General features: G+C 36.2%; 1 protein-coding gene across 9 annotated transcripts in view; it reads right to left on the minus strand.

Moving 5' to 3' along the window:
• Window positions 1–16,432, minus strand: part of SLC25A21 (solute carrier family 25 member 21) — a 470,571-nt gene that overhangs the window by 190,322 nt on the left and 263,817 nt on the right. The window contains exon 2 of one of the 9 annotated variants that reach the window (XM_077909082.1): window positions 5,026–5,149. The exons of the other annotated variants lie outside the window; for them this stretch is intronic. The gene's annotated coding sequence lies outside the window, so the exon portion shown is untranslated. The remainder of the gene's footprint in view (window positions 1–5,025; window positions 5,150–16,432) is intronic. 9 annotated transcript variants of the gene reach the window in all.

Raw genomic sequence — 16,432 nt, forward strand, 5'->3', positions numbered from 1 at the left:
CTTTCAGGCACCATTGATGGTGTTTCACACTATGTCCCCAGCACCTAGCACAATACCCTGCATGCATACAGCCCTCAAGAATCATTTGCTAAACAATAAGGTGTTGATTGATTGGTTGCCTTCTCACATTTACATAGCAGCTGAACATCTGGGTATTGTGATTAACAATATTGCAATTCTGTATTCAAGTACTTATTGTATTTTATTTCATATAATTTTTTTACCAATATTTTTTGTCCTTACTTGCTTATTTGCATAATACTCAAACCAATGAAATAAATGCAGAATAAGTAGTTGCCAGTTCAGTTTATCTTGAGAATTAGCTGACACGATGGCATAGCAGTAACCCTAAGAAGCTTTAATTCATTTATTCAACAAATTTTCACGGAGTTTACTGAGTTGCATGACAGCCATTATGCAAAGTGATGGGATGCAAAGGCAGGTGGAGTCTCTGTCCTCATGGAGCTTTTAGGCAAGAAAACAGACAGTTGTAGTGCCACATGTATTAACACAAGTTGAGGGTACTGTGGGAGCACAACAAAGGGCACTCATATCAGTTAGGTTCAGGTTCAGGTACAATAGCAGAAAACCCAAATAGCAGTAGTTTGTTTGTTTGTTTATTTACAAAATTTTGACGTTGTTACCCTTTGCATTTAATTTTTTAAAAGATTTTTATTTATTTATTCATGAGAGACGGAGAGAGGGAGATGCAGAGACAAAGGCAGAGGGAGAAGCAGGCTCCATGCAGGGAGACTGATGTGGGACTTGATCCCGGGTCTCCAGGATCACACTCCTAGGCCAAAGGCAGGCGCTCAACTGCTGAGCCACCTAGGCATCCCCCAAATAGCACTAGTTTAAAAGAAAGAGACATTGTCTCCAACATGAATGCCTGGAGGTAGATAGATCAGATCTCCACAATGTAAGAGACTACTTCTGCCTTGTTGGTGAGTTTTGTGTGCCCTTCATGCCCAAAGTCACCTCACTGTCCAGGACAGCTGTTAACAACTTATCAATTTACATTTTCAGTCCAGACTTCTCTTTCAAAATCAGACATAAATATCCATTTGCCTATTTGGCACCTGTGTTTGGATACCTAAAAGGCATGGCAAAATTCACATGCCTGAAACTGGACTCTGTTCCCTCTTCCCCTCCATTCCTAATCAAACAAAACAAAACAAAGCAAAAACCAACCTGTTCAACCTTAGACTCACCCTGGACTCCTCTTTCTCTCAAAAACCCTATTCCTACCTATCTGGAAATCCTTTTGGCTCTCTTTCAAATATATCCAGGCTTCTACCTTCTCTCACTTCTTCTACTGCATCCACTCTGGTCCAAGTCATGATCATCATCTCTCAACTGATTAACTGCAGCACCTCATTAACAGGTCTCCCTCCATCCACCTTTGACCTTTTGCATCTGTTTTCACACAGCAGCCTGAGTGATCCTTTTAAAGTGGAAATCATTTCATGCCATTCCTCTGCTTAGCAATGGCTCCCTGTTTCACCCAGAGAAAAGCCATATGCAATCCTTGTCTGCACTCCTTTTCTCAATAATTCTCTTAATACTCTTTCCCTCATTTCACTCTAGCCACACTGGCTTCTTCACTATTTCCCAAACTTGCCAGGACTACTTTAGTTTTTGGCCTTTGTACTACCTATTCCCTTTGCCTGGAATGCTCTTCCCCTAATCTCTCCTTGGCCAACTAGCTTTGCATGGTCAGTTAGTAACTCTGACCACTCTAACATAGAGGCCTGTCCTTCCTTACCCCAGCACCGATGAAACGCTTCATGCAGCTTGGTTTTTGTCTTTTTCCATAGGATGTATCAACTTCTAATATAGTACATTATGTACTTACTTATTACATTTACTGTTTTCTGTTTGTCTCTCTCAGTAGAATATAAGCTTTACCAGGGCAGAGATCTTTGCCTTTATTGTCCACTGATAGGAACTAAGTACCCAGAACATGCCTAATACTTAGAAGTTGCTCAATAAATGGGTGTTATTCTATATGTTGGCAAATTGAACACCAATAAAAAATAAATTTATACAAAAAAAAGAAGTTGCTCAATAAATATCTGTTGAAAAAAGAAACCAAACCACATAAAAGAATAAACCTGATTCCTTTTTAGTGATATATAGAAAATAAAGTTTTAAGAACTTAGTGTATAGAATGAGAACTCACTCAGACATTCAAGGAATCCATGATATTGTTTAAAATAGGAAGGCTACTGATAGGTTCTTTTCTTTTTTCTTTTTTTAAAGATTTTATTTATTCATTCATGAGATACACAGAGAGAGACAGAGAGACATAGACAGAAGCAGGCTCCCTGCAAGGAGCCCAATGCAGGACTTGATCCCCGAACCCCGGGATCATGTCCTGAGACAAAGGCAGATGCTCAACTGCTGAGCCACCCCAGTGTGTCCCTACTGATAGGTTCTGAGTCCACATCTATCCTTCTAAGTAGAACTGAATTATTCCAAAGGTAATTTTAGTAACAGTTTGTAAAGCCGAATCTCAACATCTCTGTGAACTGCAATGGAATAGCAGTGCAGACAAAAATTGAGGCTTCAAGTATCCCCAAGATGTCAGTTACAAGTAAAATTTATATTTTCCTTTTATCAATACCAAACTCTTCACATTGAACTATATAGCCCCTTCCTTGGCATTTTTAAATTAAATCTAAGACTTCTCTTTTGTTCTTCCAATTCACCCTAATCTAATCATTACCCTAAATGATTTCGTGTTACATATTTAACTCTTTAACATAGAAAGGAATCTTTTTATTTTTAAAAGAGAACCACAGAGGAATAAATGGTTTCAAATTGTGCAAATTTGAAATTCAAAAATAGAACTGCTACAGACAGAACTGATATTTTTTCATCTACTCTACTAGTCAAGCAAATCATTACAACATCCTATTTGATAGCCTGCCCAGAAAATGTGGTAGCCCTACTGAATTATAAGCAATGTGAGACTCATAAAGGGAAATCAAATATATTATACTTTCCCTAATAACAGTTAAGGCGTACTACCTTTGTGGCACAGTAAATTAATATTCTGCACACTGAATTGGCCAAATAGGCAATGTGATTTGGCAAGTTTGAAAGATGTTGTTAAAAGTTATGCTTTTGGGCAAGCCACAGCCCTCCTTGAAAAATGTGAAGTGAATATTTTCATAGAAGTTTACTGTTAGCATGTATTTTTCTAAAGAAGCTAACATTAAGCAGTGGCTGTTAGCATGTATCGAAAGGAAGTACAATAATTTCTTTGGTGCATATCCCTTGTTCGTATAGAGCTTATTATCTAATTGACCTAAGAACTTAGAAAAATATATTTTAGAGGCATAACATATGCATACATTACAGTCTAGAAATCATAGTAGATACAGCATGTACAAAGGAGGAAAAAAAGTTGAGGCAGAGCTGAAGAATAACTGAGTTTTTATCATACACACATGCAGAGAAAGACTCAAAATTATGAAACTAGTGAGAATTTCACTTGTAAAAAAGTTTTTATATTAACTTTTTAAACTCAATTTCAGGGCAGCCCGGGTGGCTCAGCGGTTTAGCGCCACCTTCAGCCCAGGGTGTGATCCTGGAGACCTGGGATTGAGTCCCACATCAGGCTCCCTGCATGGAGCCTGTTTCTCCCTCTACCTGTGTCTCTGCCACTCTCTCTCTCCCTGTGTCTCTCATGAATAAATAAATCTTAAAAAAAAAATAAACTCAATTTCAGTTCAATGTAACATCTTTATAAATTGGTGTTTTAACTTAAAGGAAATTATTCTTTTCTTTTCCCTTTTTGTTATATTGAAATCTATATTAGACTCCAAGCAAGCTCCAAGTGCACTCGGGTAAGTGGACCAGTTTTCAGATATTTTGGTCTTTTATGGAAAGCTAAGTATTATATATGGTCCTTAACACAATTGGTAATGCAAAGAGAAACACCAGGGAAAAATAAGCTGTGGATTAAGTTGGCAAAGGGGAAGATACTTTCAGAAGTGTATTAAATGCCTTTAAGGAGAAGGAAATGTGAATAAAAGAGGGAAATAGAGTTCTCGCTTGTTTTACAGATTATACGTGAGTGAATATATATATGTGTATGTATATACATATATTTATTTTCAGAGGAAGTTTGCGTTGCATTGCATTTTGTTTCTCTAAAGTTAAAAAAAATTCAAGCTGACTAGCATTTCAGCATTAGAAATGTATGAAAATGTAGAAGGGCTGTTGAAAGAGAGGTTAGGACTCTGTGGCATGGGGGAAGGACAGCCTGCCTAGTTACACTCCACAGAACACCTGCCCAATTCTGGTGATTCTGTTTTCTTCCTGCTTCTCAATCAACTAGAAGGACAAAAATATTCTGCTCTGCCTCAGGATTTCTTCTTTCTTACCCAACCTCTACAGTATTGGTTTTCCTTCTTCTTTCATTGAATTACCTGGAAAGGAGCTCTCTATTTGTCACCAGTGTCAGGAACAGAATTCAATCCTTCCCTGTTTACCCCCACCCCCACTCCCACTCCAGTCACATACTGAAGCTGGCTCTTACAGGCCAGAGAGCATGCTTCCCTTCCCAACTTTACATTCAGTGGCATCATATCAGTAGTTTAAAATTGGCCATGCTGGGAGTATTTACACTAAGAGAAATGGCAAAGCCTACAAATTAGTTTTCATTTTTTGTTTTCCAGAGAGTCATTATTAAACATTTGCCATAACAACACTGCCCAAATTGAACCACATATTCTTTTTTGTTTGTTTGTTTGTTTGTTTTGAACCACAGATTCTGATATCTAAACTATTAGGTTCAAATAGTTTTTGATGTACCATATATGGAAAGGCTTTAATTCCCAGTAGTTCTGTTTGTCACAGATTTCCAAAGGTGACATAAATGTAATCTTTGGCTTATATTCTCTGTTCACCACAATTTAATAAGAATAATTATGTTCCTGCATTTGAATTTTAAAGAAATTCTTAAGTATTGCTATCCAAGAAAAATCAACCAACCCACCAAACTACCAACCACACCTATGATTTTATGCTTTCATGCAGATGTCTCATGCTTCACACAGAGATGTAGTAATGAGAGCAAGTCTTCCATTTCTCAAGAAAACAGCTTCCTTCCTCTGCCCTCTTCCAAGAGTATGAGCACCTTAAAAAGAGAAGAGGAAATGTGGCTACAAAGCCAGTTTCACCCTTGGTCATTGGATACAAGTCTAGAAATAGGAAGAAAAGCTCAGACAAATACACAGCATCTTGCTAAGAGAGGAATTCGGATTTTTAGTTCACAAGTAGCTAGTTCTTTCTTATCTATAAGTCACAAACACCAATTACCATCAAAGAAAGAGCAGGATGAAGTTACAATGTTTTTCTCCTTGTTCTAATTAGTGTTAGTTCTTGCAATCATATTATTCATCTTGACAGAGTAAAAGACTTATGACTTAAAATATTTGCTACCATTGGTTTAATTAACATACAGCCAAGTTTCCTGCATTTAATAACTCACACTGCCTTAAAAACTTGCCTTTAGGTGTTAGTTCTTAACTGTATATTTGCTGAATGATCTAGTAGTACCATAGCTACACAAATTCTTATTTTTAAACTCTTACTTCATACCAGCCTCTGTGCCATGCTCCCATGAACTCCAGATTACTGAGTCAGCTTCCTGAATTTACATTTTAGGTGAATTCCATATACCACATTCTTTATCAAGGTTTGGCTTGTGAGGAAAAAAAAAAGAAGAAGAAGAAAGTTGACTCAGTTTCAGAATTCCTTGGGACGCCTGGGTGGCTCAGTCACTTGTGTCTGTCTTTGGCTCAGGTCATGATCTTGGGGTCCTGGGATTGAGCCTTGCATCAGTCTCCCTGCTCAGCTGGGAGTCTGCTTTTCCCTCTCCCTTTGCCCCTACCCCTTGCTTTTGCACACACACACTCTCTCTCAAATAAAATAAATAAAATCTTTAAGAAAATACCTCCTCTTTCAGCTATGTGGCATTTATACAGTTTTATCACACAGAATTTCTACTAAATACAAATTCAACTAATCTTTGTTTCCACATGAAAAACTTGCAAAAAGTTAAACTGATTATACTTCATATAAAATTAAGTACCAATAAAAAACAATATTTGGATACTAATGTGTAAGACATTACATAAACACAAAGGCAAATAGATTTCATATAACAAATATATAGTTGTAACAGCACTGGATATATTACTAGTCAGAAACATTATCTAAATAATAATTAATGTTTGATTTTGGTTACCATTCTTAAACCACTAACTCACTAGAAATAATATTTACCTACTTGGCATCCATCCCAATGAGCACTATGAGATATCTCTTTGCTACTGTACATTAAATATATGGAACAGGTACACATCTAGGAGGGTTTTTATTCACAAAATATTTTTTTGAGTTCCTATTATACATAGTTTTTCCAGCATAGTTCTAGTTGCTAGTTCTCTTCTGCTTGCTTCCATTTTTTCAGAATAAAAAGCAAGGTCGTCAACTGAGAGTGAGAATAAGGAAGGGACATTGAAAGACTAGATAAAAGATGTTTAGTAGTCATCTAGGGGAATGAAGGAAAGGATGGACCAAGCAAACGTATTATCATTACTGGGTAGCATTGAGGTCCACTTGAGGCCAACAGTTGTGAATATAAAGTGTCTTTTTTGTAGCCACATTCAGCTGTGTGGGTGCAGGAAGAGAAAGATTTAACCAAGATGAAGTTTTGCCAAATGAATATGAAGTGAGAAAGGGCAAGGGAAAGAATGTGTGCCAAGAAGTGATTGTAATGGTTAGCCATGGGATTTAAGCTAGGAAGGAGGGAAGTGACAACATCATGGGGATGAGGATATGGTAGTAAGAGCAGTGCCCTGTTGGTCTTGTTGGAGTCAGGATACTAGAAGAGAAAGTTGGAAAGATAAACAATAGAGTTAATATTAAGATATCTACTAAATCCCATTCTTAAGCCCAACTAAAGTTTGTTTTTTTCCTTGTATTCCCAGTGTCTAGCATAAAATATGATACATCATCTATATATTGAATAAAAATGGTGAATGAACAAAACTTTGATCCCATAATTGAGTAATATCAAGTATGTGAAGAACAGCTACACATGGATAGCACATTCTCCATTCCTTCAACTATATTCAGTAGATATTCTCTTTGTTTTGATTTGATATTCAAGGTTCCTTTGAGATTATGATTTGACAAATATTAAATGAAGATCTGACAATCACCAGAACATGTGCATCTTAGAAAGCTAATACATTTAATGGCCAATGTACAACACATAAAAATGCAAAAAAAAAAAAAAAAATCGAAACACTAAATAAAATAATTATCCAAAAAATACACTCTTCCGGGATGCTTGGGTGGCTCAGTGTTGAGTGTCATGCCTCAGGGCGTGATCCCAGAGTCCCAGGATAGAGTCCTGCATCGGGTTCACTGCATGGAGTCTGCTTTTCCCTCTGCCTATGTCTCTGCCTCTCTCTCTGTGTCTCTCATGAATAAATAAAATCTTTAAAAAAAAAATACACTCTTCCAAAGATGAATTATTTAAGAATAAAAACACAACCACTTTGGAAGATTTTGAATCTATAATATTAAGCTCTCAAACACAGACACATTCATATTAGTATTCTGAGGAAAGCTTAGACAGTAATTAACGGATCACATATTTTAAAAGACTTTGTCATCTTTTCTAGCGAAAGCACTCATACCTAAGATTTGTCCTCATTAGAAGGATCCCTTGGTAGATGGATATTAAAGCCATGAAAATTTACCCTGGAATTCTACGGGTGTCTACAAAGTCTGAAAACATAGATGAATACGCATGATGTTGCCAATGGCATTGTCAATCCATAAAAAGGTAAATTAATATTACCTATTTTTCAGACTTTATACTCTGTTGATGACTTCATAGGAGAAGTGTGATTTCTATATTCACTCAAGGACTAGACTTAACTAATGGATAGTTTTTTTAAGTATAGTTGACACAAAATGTTACATTAGTTTCGGGTGTACAACATGTGATTCAACAAGTTTATACATTATGTTACCTTCATCACAAGTGTAGCTACCATCCGTCTCAGTACATCACTCTTACAATATCATTGGATATATTCTTTATGTTGTGCCTTTTATATCTCTGATTTATTCATTCCATAACTGGAAACCTGTATCTCCCACTCCCTTTCACCTATTTTGTCCAGTGCCCACCCTCTTCCCCTCTAACAGTATCAGTTTGTTCTGATTTTATAGGTCTGACTCATCCAAATCCCAAATCAAGTAGTGCCATCACACAGTTGTTAACTATATTATGAATTCACAAATGGTAACTTTTCTTTCTTTTTTTAAAGAGATTTTATTTATTTATTCATGAGAGACACAGAGAGAGAGAGGTAGAGACATAGGCATAGAGAGAAGAAGCAGGATCCATGTAGGGAGCCCAATGTGGGGCTCGATCCCAAAACTCCAGGATCACGCCCTGGGACGAAGACAGACACTTAACCACTAAGCCATCCAGGCATTCCAATGGTAACTTTTCTGAATTAAATTCCACCTATCACCAAGGAGGAAAGAGAATTCCCCTCTCTCTCAAAAAGAAGAAGAATGACATCAGGAAGTGTGCTGAGACTGGGGCTATGAAGTTTCACTGGGTTCACTAAGCTATCCCTAAGGCTTTTCTTGCTTTAGAATGGATTTTGAAGCACCAGTAGCTGAAAACTGAATTTAAGAAAAGAATGTTAAAACTTGATGTGGAAGGTATGGTTCAAGTTGGACCATAACACAATCATTAAAATGAGCAAAAAGTCTAAAATGCCACTGTCTAGAAAGTGAAACAATATTGTTTCTTTCATTGCAGAGTTTAATTTATTCATTTTTTGTTTCACAAACCTTGAAAGACACTCCTAAAAGGAGCTGTTGGTGTTTTAAGATGGTGTTTCCCAGAATGAACACATATTCCATGTTTTCTATTTTACCTTACCACTGAAAAGCTAGAGGAATTTGTGGAAGAGAAACAATGCTTTCTTATTCGTGTAGGAAGTCAATTCCAACAAAAATAATTTGTCAGGGCTCCTTTGGTTGTTTGAGACAAAATTCAATACAAATCAGTTTAAACACAAAAGGGGCATTTTTTGGCTCATAATTGAAAAGATGGAAATGGCAGGGATGCTTGGCTTCAAGACTTTATCTCCCTTTCTCTCATCTGCTTGTCTCTGCTTGTCTTGATTCACTCTTGCTACAGAGATTTCCTAACACAGAGAGGTGTACTACCTGAGAGAGCCCCCCCTTTCCTAACCAGTAATATTTAAGATGCAAGAGGCAAGCAGAACTCTTCTCTGCTGGCAACAACAGAAAAATCCCCGGTAGGGCTTTGATTGGCCTCATTTTGATCACCTGTGAATCCCTGGGCCCATCACTGTGGGCAGGAGGTCATAGACATTTGACTGATCGGGCTTTAGTCACATGTGTATCCTTGGATGAAGGGCTATAGAAAAGAGAATTTTAGAGTTTTAAATATTTCTGTAACACATTTTTCTTTGTAATTTGAAAAATAAGACTGGGTTTGAAATAATTAAACAATACTCTTGCTGCTTCCTTCTCTTAATAACTAAGTTTTAATCCTAATTAACTGGCTCCTTTTCTATACTGCTAACCATCCAATGACAATGGTACTGGGACTAATTAATTGCACTTCATCTCAAAAAATACTCTCCTACTAGGAGCTCTAGTTTATAGTTTGGTTATTCTATATTCCTGTGAGATTAGCAAACTTGGAAAGGAAATGAAATGGCTCAAGTTTTAAATATACATATACTGCATGAGATGTTATGTTAACTTGTGGATAAGGCCCTGGCTCACCTAAACTTGTCATTTATAAAATATTTATTGTATCAGGAAAGGTGTGCAGAAATAGGGAAGACATAATCCCTGCTTGAAAGATTTACATAATAACTCTGGAAGCCATTGCAATAGGGCATCATGATTATTAAACCTGTAAACTGTTTCCTGGAGGGGCAAACAGAGGTAACTGGCTGCATGTTACAATCCACAGTTCAGTTTGGCATAGCATCTTGCACAAAAGTGTATCCCAAACCACTTTACAGAAGTGAAATTTCCATTCTCAAGCCAATATATGCTATATATTACAGAACAGCTGTGTGCAAACATTGCCTCATGGGGGGAAAAAAGGCTCAAGGCATTAGGTCATGAGATAAAAATCCAAAGGACTTAGGAGGCATGGACCAGTAGGGCAGAAAGGAGGGAGAAGAGGAAACAATGAGAGGAAAGGAAACATGTTAATTTGCAAGATTTAGAAATGAATCTGTGATAAGCTTAAGACACATCACACACTTTTTCCCAGGAAAAAAAAGAGAGTAAGACAATCTTTTACATGATCCAAAGGAGTAAGAGCAGAAGTTAAAAAAAATTATGAAGTGAAAGCTGACAAAACTTTCATAGTAGTGGTATAATTACATAGGATCAGTAATTTCAACTAATATGGGATAAAGGCAATATAATTATATATTTTGAGGTTACCTGAATTATGGTAAACTATTACCTGATAATGTTAGATGACAGCTAATTTCATAAACATAAACACTATACATGAATTGTGCATTTTAAAGCAAATAGAATTTTATAAAATATACTTAATACTGAGACAAACCAATTAGACTACAGTCTTTCAGAATCTTATCTGGCTTTAAGAAACCATAAAATGTCAATTTTTATTTTATTTTTGAGTCCTAGAAGTAGCTGCTAGTAGGGAGTTGTATTTAACAAGTGATGACAGAGAGTTTTCTGTACTTAAACTGGATTCCTAAGTAAAATTCCGTTTCTAAACTAAAAAAAGATTTTATGTAGAAATGACTCTAAAGAGTTTTTTTTTCTATTTATATTTACTATCATTCAAATAACATTGAAATATTTTTTAAAATTCAAAATCTCCATTTTGGATGCTCACTTGAAGCTGAAGTTTCAAGTATCATCCAAATAACTAATTAGCCTTCCATACACTGTGTGTATAAATAACATTATTCTCGTTCCATGAACTCCATGATTATCCATTTAACAACAGGTTTACATAACTCATTACAAGTTATACACTTCTGTTAAGGGGATATATTCTTGAGTACTGGAGTTTTCCACATAAAAGTATGATTAACTCTGTATCTTGTGGAAGCTGCTCATGTTTGGCATCTGCTCATTTTAATTTGGCAGGTAATACATTTTACATGACGCATATAACACTATGCATGAAAAGTGAAGAAATCAAATCCATAATGTATTATTTCCCAAAATATCTGGAAATATTGTATACTCAGTTGGGTTGTAGATAAATCTGGCATGTCTGGCCTGTAAAGGACATGGAAGATTACACAGATTATCACTGATTTTGGCAGGGTAATAAGTTTGGTAATGGCTGATACATATAAAGATTTCCATTAAACTGGGTATGATTAGGTTTTCCTTTACCTTCTTAGATACATGGTATTTTTTTTTAAGCCATGCTACCTGGTAAAAAAAAAACATTGTGTCTTAGAAGGAAAATCAATTGAATTTTTGGGAATTTTTGTACTATTATAGATCTTTTTTAAAAAATATCTTAAGAACAATGATAGACTAAAGGATCCTCCTCTGGATGTCCATCTCTCCCATATGCTCACCTCAGAACCAAAAGCAGAATAACAGAGTGGTTAACAGTGTTGGATGCAAAGTCAGAATGATAATCTGCATTTAGCAATTTCCTTATCTGTGTGATGGAGGTAAAAACTGTACTGATTTCAGCACTTAACATGGTGCCTGACGTATTATAAGCTTGGGATAAACAGTGGCTACTCTTCTTGCTGCTATTACTATTTGTAACACAGAGGTTTCTCAGATAACCCTGAGAAGTTTTCCAGAGGCTGTTGGGATGAGGGTTCCAGCTGCCCTCCTGAGATCATCCTCCCCAGTTCCAGCCTCATCTCAGAGTCCAGCCATCCATCCTAGTGGTTGTGGTACAGGTGGGATAGCAGATGACTCTTCAGCCTGAGAAGACTATACTCTGATGGCTGCTGTCTCAACCATTCCTTTCTCTAAGGAGGGGAAGCATCATGTAGTAGAAACACACACACACACACACACACACACACATGCACTCACACTTCTCTGGAAATCTCAGTTTGAGTTCTGTGTCAAGTTACACAGATTTACTTATTCCAGGGGTTCTTAACTTGTGGTTGGACTTTGGAAAGAGGAAGGTGTCTACGAATTCCTAGAAATTATAACCTAAATCTTTTTCTTTTTTAGTGTTCATTTTTATGGCAAGAGAAATACATGACTTTCAACAATTTCTTCAAAGATTCCATGTTCATAAAATCATCAGGAACCACACTCTCCAAGATACAATTTCTTTCCCTATAAAGCAAGAATCAAAATAATGGTCCTACTGGCCCTAAAGGATTGTTCTGAGGACCCATTTAAATAGAGTGTGAAAGATTGTTAAGTCCTCTCTGTTGAAGCATTTGCTATTCCTAACCTTGCTGCCATTATTTTTTTTTTATCAGTTTGTGTGAACAGTTCTGATTACACAGTGTCATCCACAAGGAACTCAAAATCTTGTATCTACTTTTAGAAAACCATGTCATAGCTTGCCCAAGCAGTAAGCATTGAAAAGAAGATTTTGAGGCACTATCTCCAGAAAATAGTCTACAGATGTGTTTTGTTCAGTTCACATAGTGTTTTTTCAAAAATGAATTGGTTGTCAACATTTAGAAATCAGGAGATTTCACATAAAAAAATAGATTTTAGGTTACTTTAAAAACTGAAATATCTGGCATCCCTAAACCACTTTTCTGGAAGACAACAGCAAGCTGCAGCTGAGCACAGGTGCATGTGCCCCTTGCACCCCATAAGTGAATCTGGCCCTTCTGCTTCCCTCTTTTGGTCACATGAGTATCCTTAACCTGTAGATGTGAATTCTAAATCTTAACTGAGTATAATCAGTCTGCTTTAAAGATATATCAAATTAAGGTGTCACTTCCCCTTCTTTTTCTTCTTAGACGCTTCTTTCAAACTTCAAATATAGAATATTTAGAATACACTTTTAGGCAATGAAAGAGAAAGTATCTATATTTTCCACAGACATTGCTCTTTCTATTTAAGCAAATTTTTACCCTTTGAAAGAACATCCTCCAACAGGAATATTGAAGGACAAGACCCATGGGATGATAACAAGATCCAAGAAAGAGGCAAGTGATGTGATTAGGGAAGACCCATAAGTTTAGCCAATAGAAAGTCATGACCCTAATTTGAGCTTGCACAAATCAAAAAGAATGAAGAAATAAATGGACTGCCAACATATCATTTGGGAGAACTTGAAATGAATCAGCAACTCAAAGAGCCTCTTAATTTTGACCTGAGCAAAAATGTCAGTTTTAAGGATAAGAAAATTGTGAAATATAGGAAGATGTTTGTTTCCCTTAAATTTAATAGGTTACAAGATATTTCATAAGGCTGACTTTTCTCTGGAACTTACAAGGAGGAAGAGCCATTATGAAAATTAAAAATGCATGGTAACTTGACAGATAAATGGATAAAGAAGATGTGGAATATATACACAATGGACTATTACTCAGCCATCAAAAGGAATAAAATCTTGCCATTTACAATGACATGTAAAGAACTACAGGGTATTATGCTAAGTGAAATAAGTCAGTCTGAGAAAGACAAGTATCATATGCTTTTACTCATATGTGGAACTTAAGACAAAACAGGTGAACATAAAGGAAGGGAGGGAAAAATAAAATAAGATGAAAACAGAGGTGGAGGCAAACCATAAGAAACTCTTAACTGTAGGAAACAAACTGAGAGTTGCTAGAGGGGAGGTGGGTGGGAGGATGGGGTAACTGGATGATGGGGGTGAAGGAGGACACATGATGTAATGAGCAATGGGTGTTACATGCAGTTGATGAATCACTAAATTCTACCCCTGAAATTAGTAGTGCAGTATGTTACTTAAATAGAATTTAAATAAAAAAAATTTTAAAAATGCATGGTGAAAAACGAAGGATTGCGAAATCCTTGATGTTCTCCTTTTTGAATAAAATATTCTTTTTTGTTATTACGGGCCCCCAAATAATGAATAGGCTGCTATGGATTACAATAAAAAAGAAAAAAAAATGTTACCAGGAAACCCAGCTAGATACAATTATAATGGACTGCCTTTCAAAACAGTTCTTAAACTCTGGTCCAATATTATTTGCTCTAAGGAATGGTCTATTTTTTTTTTAAAACAATGTTGATACTGACAGTAGAATTTTGATTTAAAGAACTCTATATCAATTACATAGACTTGTGAAAGATTTCAAGATTTATACAGTCATTACCAAACTAAACTCTATGCTGCATCATGTACTATCGTAAATGTTTCAGCAAAAGTGATGTGGTGTAACGGGGCTATCCATTTGAGTACTATGGCCTCTAGGAAGTTTTTCTAAACCTAATTGCAGGGGCCATTTGGGTTAGAGCAAGGTTGCACTGTAAATCTGCCATTCTTAGAGGGCCAACTTTCTCGATACATATTGAACCAATAATCTTGCTATGAAACTGTGTAAGCTAGATTCTGTGCCACAATAGTAAAATGCTCCTCAATAAACTTGTTTTCACAAAAAGTTTGCCCACTCATGCGTCCCAAAGCTGTTGTAATCTTCATTGTCGAGGCTGATCTAACAGCAGGGACATTATTCTATTTCTTGACACGTTTAAAGTTCTCTAATGAATAAAGCTAAGAGCTTATGGCTGCTTCAACTGTCACTTGATTACCCCAAAGGGATTTTCCTTTCTTTTTCTTTTTTTTCTTTTTTGTCTTTAAAATCGGCCTCCTAGTTTGTTTTTAACTACCTTGTGCACAGAGGTCTGAAGGGGAAAGCAGATCAAAGATCAGCTCACAACATAAAAAGCAGCTGTAGTTAATTAAAGGCAAATGAAGGACATCTGACCAAATTCTTTACGAGCCACCTTGTCACACATTCAACAGTCTATAATCTCTGTGACCTTGTCCCTTGGTCCTGAACTGTCGCTAAACCTGAGAAATGGATATGTCTTGAATTATATATGAATTTTTTAAAAATGGGAGGAAGAGTGTGACTTAGGCAAGAGTAAGTGAGGTGGTTCAGGGTGTGACTTAGGCAAGAGTAAGTGAGGTAGAAGAAGAAGACACAAAAGTGGAGATACCTGGGACAGGTAGAAGTCACCTGGGAATTCCACTATCAAGCACGGAGTCTTTTCCCACAGTGAAAATAAAGTGGTTTGTTATAAAGAGGTGGAGGTAGATCATAATCAGATTATGAAAGGTAGCATTTGAGAGGTGAAATGCAATATCTATTCTATGATTTGAGAGAAAATGATCATGTAATGTCCTCTATTTGACTTCTTTAAAATTTGTAATTGTTCTATTTTTAAAATGTTATTAAAATCTAAATAATTCAAGTAAAACAGTTAATAAGTTTTTCTAATTTTGGAGGCAATATGTGTCTATTCTAAATACTTGAAAAGTCCTAGAGACATCTAAGAGAAAAAAAAAACTCCCCCAAAACCCAGCCTCTGAGAGAATCTGTTAAGATTTATATTTAAATCAAAAGAAAAAAAATTTGAGTACACATTTCAGTGTGTACAAACATTAAAAAGGTATTGCCATGGTTTAAAACATTTTTGAACTGTATGGGATTTCCTTGAACCTGTGGTATATAATATTTAAAAACCAAAAGTTGTAATTTTGAAGACAGATTCAGTTTCTGGAAAGAACTGAGCACCAAGTGGAACCAAGAATGGTGAATACAGAGGCTGACAGCAAAAGAAATACTGCCACATAGAATGAAATTAATTATTTTATATAAGACAAATTATTTCTGAAGAGAATTCCAAGAATGGGTATCCAAAAAATATTTCAATTAAGGCAGTGCCCTGAAATAAGCTACTAGTTAAAAAGGCAATATTCAATTGAGTGAATAAATTGTGATTTATTCTTCATTTTAAAAAGTACTAGTAACTTTATATTCAACTTCAGAGGAGAGACATATAAGAAAACTTTGCAGTCTAATATGGATTTGATTTGTTATTGAAGGATAGACAAGATATGACTGGGAGAGTGAATTTCAGGGAAGCAGAATGATATGTAAAAAATGACAGTGGGGATCCCCAGGTGGCTCAGCAGTTTAGCACCTGCCTTTGGCCCAGGGTGTGAGATCCCGCAGTGCTGGGACTGAGTCCCACATCAGGCTCCCTGCATGGAGCCTGCTTCTCCCTCTGCCTGTGTCTCTGCCTCTCTCTCTCTTTCTCTCTGTGTCTCTCATGAATAAATAAATAAAATCTTTAAAATAAATAAATAAATAAAAATAAAAAGTGATGATGAGGCATAGAAAACTTCTGGGGCAGTGAA

The sequence above is a fragment of the Canis aureus genome, chromosome 9 (assembly GCF_053574225.1).
Source record: "Canis aureus isolate CA01 chromosome 9, VMU_Caureus_v.1.0, whole genome shotgun sequence".
Taxonomy (NCBI): domain Eukaryota; kingdom Metazoa; phylum Chordata; class Mammalia; order Carnivora; family Canidae; genus Canis; species Canis aureus.